This window comes from Trichechus manatus, unplaced genomic scaffold (assembly GCF_000243295.1).
Source record: "Trichechus manatus latirostris isolate Lorelei unplaced genomic scaffold, TriManLat1.0 scaffold00243, whole genome shotgun sequence".
Classification (NCBI taxonomy): domain Eukaryota; kingdom Metazoa; phylum Chordata; class Mammalia; order Sirenia; family Trichechidae; genus Trichechus; species Trichechus manatus.
Window position 1 is genome coordinate 145,478 of NW_004444179.1, and position 5,673 is coordinate 151,150.

The 5,673-nt window shown below is 36.7% G+C and overlaps 1 pseudogene; it reads left to right on the plus strand.

Annotated features, from left to right (window-relative positions):
* Positions 1 to 4,241: 4,241 nt before the first annotated feature.
* LOC101360200 (squalene synthase pseudogene) lies at positions 4,242 to 5,031 on the plus strand (annotated as a pseudogene).
* Positions 5,032 to 5,673: the final 642 nt, after the last annotated feature.

A 5,673-nucleotide genomic window follows, 5' to 3' on the forward strand; every position in this document is an offset into this window, starting at 1 on the left:
GAGATTCTTGTCTTGGGCCAGGATGCAATAACTGGATATGACTTTGAACTGTGTACATGATTTCTTCCATTGTTTTTGGGATGTTAGTCACTGGTATTTTTTAAATTGAAGTACAGGATAAACAGTGTATGTGTACATGTTGAGCAGCTAAGGGCTAGACTGTAGTGCCTACTGAACAGCTACACTTCAGCATTCTTGTAATTGCTCTCCAATTTCTCTTTGGGAAACACACTTACCTTCCCTTATTTCACGTATGTTTGGTGGAATTGTCCGTATGTCCCAGCTCCAGGAGTGGGCATATATCCCAGAGATACTCAGTCAAACATGGCCACAGTGATTTCTTCAAGAACGGGTTTAAGGAGTCAGTTTGAAACTCATATGAAATTATTGCCAAAGTGGAAAACTCATTTTGCAGAAGTTAGTAAGATGAGATAATGAACTCCTGGAGCAACTGGGGGCCTTCACAGAGATCTCCATGAGATTGATATGTTTGAGAATTATGCCATGAGAGAAAAGACGAGCCAAATAAGGGTGAGAAAGATGGCATTTTTGATCTCCTATAACCAACCATGGCTGATGTTAACATTACATAAGGGGTTCTTTAATGTGAATCTATCTATATATGTGTGTGTATACACACAAACACACACACACACACATACATATATATATATATATTTTGCTTAACCTGGTTGAAGTAGAAGTTTCTTTCTCTTAATTGAAATGGTCAAGACTGATATAGTAATATATCAATAGCCCTTAAACTTCATATATTTTTAAAAGTTGCAATACCACTAGCTTAACATTTCAAATTGTTTTAATTAAAAAATGGATTTTTGTTTATAACTTGCAGGTATATGTGTGCATGTGTGTATATATTTGTGTAAAGACACAAGCACAATTGTACATGACATCTGTAGTAGTTACAGGTTATTCAGAAATTCTTCCATGTATATATTTGGCAGAGTAGTGCAGACCTCGTGGTACTAATTATGATTGAGACATAGTTATTATTCTGTACATAATTTATTCTCATGTGTGACTATAAGATAATATGTAAAATGTAAATATTTAGGAGTTTTGGAAATCATTATATAACTGTAGTAGTTATTTTTTCCTATTAAGCATCATTTTTAAGACAACTCAGTATATGACCAGTGGTGAAACCAAAATAAAATATGCTTATATGCTCATACAACAAAATTTTGACCTCGTGATTAGTAGGGCTTAATGGATTGTGTGAAAAATTAATGATCTGAAGTGCTCACATTTAGTTATTACAGAAGAGATTAAAATATAAGAAATAAAGTACAATTTTATTTTGGACTGGAACCTACTTTGTTCTTCTGAAAGCAAGTAGAATATAAATTGGACAACTTACAATTAAATATAATGATAAAAAATAAATTAAATAAAAACTTACCATATCAACTACTTATATACCTTAGAAATAATTGGGTATATAACTGTTACGGATTGAATTGTGTTTCCTGAAAAGATATGCTGAAGTCCTAATCCCCAGTGTCTGTAAATCTGACCTTATTTGGAAATAGGTTCTTCAAGAATGTTATCAGTTAGGTTAATAAGAGTTCATATTGGAGTCGGATGGGTCCTAATCCTACATAACTAACGTCCTTATAAAAGAAGAGAAGACACATAGAAACAGTGAGAGAGAAGAGGGACACCATACGATGCTGCAGCTGCAAGCCAAGGAAAGTCTGGAGCCACCAGAAGCTAACAAAGAAGCTTAGAAGAGATTCTGCCTCAAAGCCTAAATGGAATCAACATGGCCAACACACTGATCTCGGATTCCCAGTCTTCCAAACTGAGACAATAAAATTCTGTTGTACCCACTTTCTGGTATTTTGTTGCTGCACTGCCAGTAACCTAACACAATAGTTACATTAGAATAAAAGTATGGAAGAGTAGGGTTTTTTCCCATGTATTTGATAGCTGCTAAAAAGATTGTCGTTGTTGTTGTTAGGTGCCATGGAGTTGGTTCCGACTCATAGCGACCCTATAGAACAGAATATTACTGTTTCTTATGGTTTCCAAGGAGCAGCTGGCAGATTTGAACTGCTGACTTTTTGGTCAGCAGCCGAGCTCTTAGGACAGAGCAGAACTGCCCCATGAAGTTTCCAAGGAGCGACTGGTGGATTTGAACCATCAACCTTTTTGTTGGCAGCCGAGTGCTTAACCACTGCGCCACCAAGGCCCCTATTATGCTTAAAAGATTAGACACTGATTAATAACAATAATAAGTGGTGCAGTGGTTAAGCACTTGGCTGCTAACCAAAAGGTTGGTGGTTGGAACCCACCAGCAGCCCACGGAAGAAAGATGTGGCAGTCTGCTTCCCTAAAGATTTACAGCCTTGGAACTCTATGTAAAGTTCTACTCTGTATTATATAGAATCACTATGAGTCAGAATCGACTCGACAGCAATGGGTTTGGGGTTTCTTTTTTTTTTTTTGGTTTAGTAGTAATAATAATTACTATTAGTTAATTGTCTAGTTAGTATAAGTAAATCATATTTCACCTAATTTTTTAATGGAATATAACTATTGTAAGTATTAGATGGATAAAATAGAAATAAATACAAAGACTCGTTAATCAAAGTAATTCTTATGCCACTGGTCTCATCAATTTCTCTCTGTCCTACTTAAATAACTTTAAAAAAAATGTAGGTTCATGGCAAATCTATTCTACTAAACAGTATAAAGCACTGACCCCCCGAAACAGATATCCCACAAGTCTTTAATGTATAAGAAGATATAAATAGTATTTAATTACTAAATACCGTGCTTTTTTTTAGTCACAAAATCAAGGTATTCATTTCTTAAAATTTATAGTCTTCCTTTGTAGCTTTTATTATTTTGGGGACAAGCTATAATAATTCTTCTCTTTATTATACATAGGGAAGGGGATTTCCACTGCCCCAGTGTAGCTCCTAAAGTGCTTTTGATGGCAGCAAGATTCCACAGATGAAGAAATAGATGACCTACCTGAGGTAACCTCTGCAATTAGCAAATCTGCTGAGATCAATTAAGGTCTGATTACAAATGGGAAAAGGGATACTCTTTCTCTTTTTGCTGCCCCAAATTGAACTTCAGAGAGATTGCTTTAAGTGGGAACCAATGACCTGAAAAAATGTACTTGAAACTAAAACTGCCTTGAGTGGTCGTAATAATCTTCTAAGCAATAGCCTCTTTGATTTAGCCCCCCATTGAGAATCATACTGGCTCATATATCTGAGACACTGTTGGGAAAATGATTTAATAAATTGAAAATTAAAAAAAACTTCTCATAAAAAAAGGAGGAAATAAAAAATGCCTAGGACATATATTTAAAAGGTTGATATGATGATGTTTTAACTTTGTTAATGTGCAATAAATGGAATGGATAATTATAAATTGGTGTAATCATTTATCATAGTTACAGAATATCCTTCTTTGTTCATTATTTAAAAAAATAAGATGCATTAAAGACAGTCTAATATTTTTAGATCACACTTTAATGACATTTAGGTTAGAACATAGTTTTTTAATGGTTCATGAATGAATGTTGTATCAAAAAATGTAGGAATTATTTATTATCTGGGGAGTATCTTGAGTTCTGAGAGAATTTAATTTACAATTAGGGGAAGCCCCCTTCACACACAGAGACACACACACACACACACACACACACACACACACACACACATACATACACATTGTTCTATTACTTTTGTTTTTCCTTACATTTTATTGTTTGGCGTGTTATAATCTGATGATGTTATTCAATTTTTTTTCCTTTTATTTTTGTTCTTCTTGCCTGACAAACAAATTGAACTGAGACCTTAAGTGTATCTCCTCCAAAAGGAATATTGCTCCTTGTATCTTTCAGAATTATAACATTTCTTCAGAGATATATTTTCTAGAACCATATAAAATGCTCTTAGTTTATAATACTTTTCAAAGTTTAAGCAAGTTATTTATTTTCTAAAAAAATGAACTACATAGGCAATATTTTTTCTACAAATAGTGAATAACTGACAGATTTCCATGACTTAAGAAACATGAGGGGAGAATAATGTCCTTCTGATCCATGGCAAAGAAGGACAACACTTTCCTTGAGCTATGCTTCGTAAGCTCACTTCATACTAACTACAGATAAGGAGAAGCAGATTCCACAGCCTCTCAAGCACCACTGTGATAATTTGATGAATATATTTTTTGTTCCTACCACATAGAATATACCAATGGATCATCCCTGGTCTTTGGATATGCACGTGACCTCAGAATGGGAGCGGGACAAGTACTGTCGCTGTTTCTGGGCTGCTGGAAATTGGCTTTTCCCTTTTGTTTTCAGCTTCAGAGTTAGATGACTCTGTGGTTGGTGAAGATACAGAGCTTGCCAACTCTATGGGCCTGTTTCTGCAGAAAAAAACATTGTTCGTGGAAGACCAGCAAGAAGAAAGAGGGTTTTGGCCTCAAGATGTTTGGAGCAGGTATGTTAAGGAGCTGGGTGATTTCACTAAACCAGACAATATTGATTTGGCTGCCCAGTGCCTGAATGAACTTGTAATCAACACATGACAGGACATCCCAGATGTTAGCACCTACCTTTCAAGACTTAGAAACCAACGTGTGTTTAACGTCTGTGCTGTTCCACAGGTAATTGCCATAGCTACTTTGGCTGCCTGCTCTAATAATCAACAGGTATTCAAAGGTGTCGTGAAGATTTGAAAAGGGCAAGGCATAACACTAATGATGGGTGCCACCAATATGCCAGTTGTCAAAGCTATAATATACCAGTATATGGGGGAAATTTATCATAAACTACCCAAATCAGATCTATCTTCTAATAAAACAATGCAGATAACCTCCACCATCAGGACACAGAATCTTCCCACTTGTCAGCTGATCTCCCAAAGCCACTACTCTACAATTTACCTGTCTTTTGTCATTCTCTTGGCTGCCCTGAGTGGGCAGTATCTGAGCACCCTATCCCAGGTCACAGAAAACTGTGTTCAGACTGGAGAACATTGATTTGGAATTTATTTGGAAGCTAAAGTTCATAATGAAATGCATTTACTGTTTCTTCAAGGATGGTTATTGGCTTTTTTTTTTCCCTCCTGTTTTAATTCTGAAAAGAACTTTGTGTGACTTAGACATTTAGACACCGAAATGAAGTTGAGAAGAATATAAAAACAAAAAAGAAGGATATATAGACTTCTGGCAAAATGGCGCTCTAGGCAGAAGCACCACACCGTCCCTCCCCAGCAAAGATCCGAAAAACTAAGCTGAACAGAGAAAACAACAATCCTGAAACCCTAAAACATCAAATGAAGAGATAAAGAACTCAGCCATGCAACAAATGGAGTGAGAAAACTGACAGAAAACAGAGTGAGGAGAGATTCATGCAGAGGTCCCCTACCAGCTAACGCAGCGCAGATCCGCCATCTTGGACTCCTATCAGAGACCAGCAAACGGGGGTACAAGAAAGCAGCTTCACAGAGCTTCCAGTGGGAGGCAAAACAACCCATAATTTGCGATATATGCTTTCCCACCCCCCACCCTTCTTCACCCCCACTCGGTCTCCTCTGCTTCCGGCGGCCACAATCTCTTGTCCGGGAAACACCAGCTGCTTGGATTCCACACACCCGAACTGACTGGCTCTCTGAGTGCCAT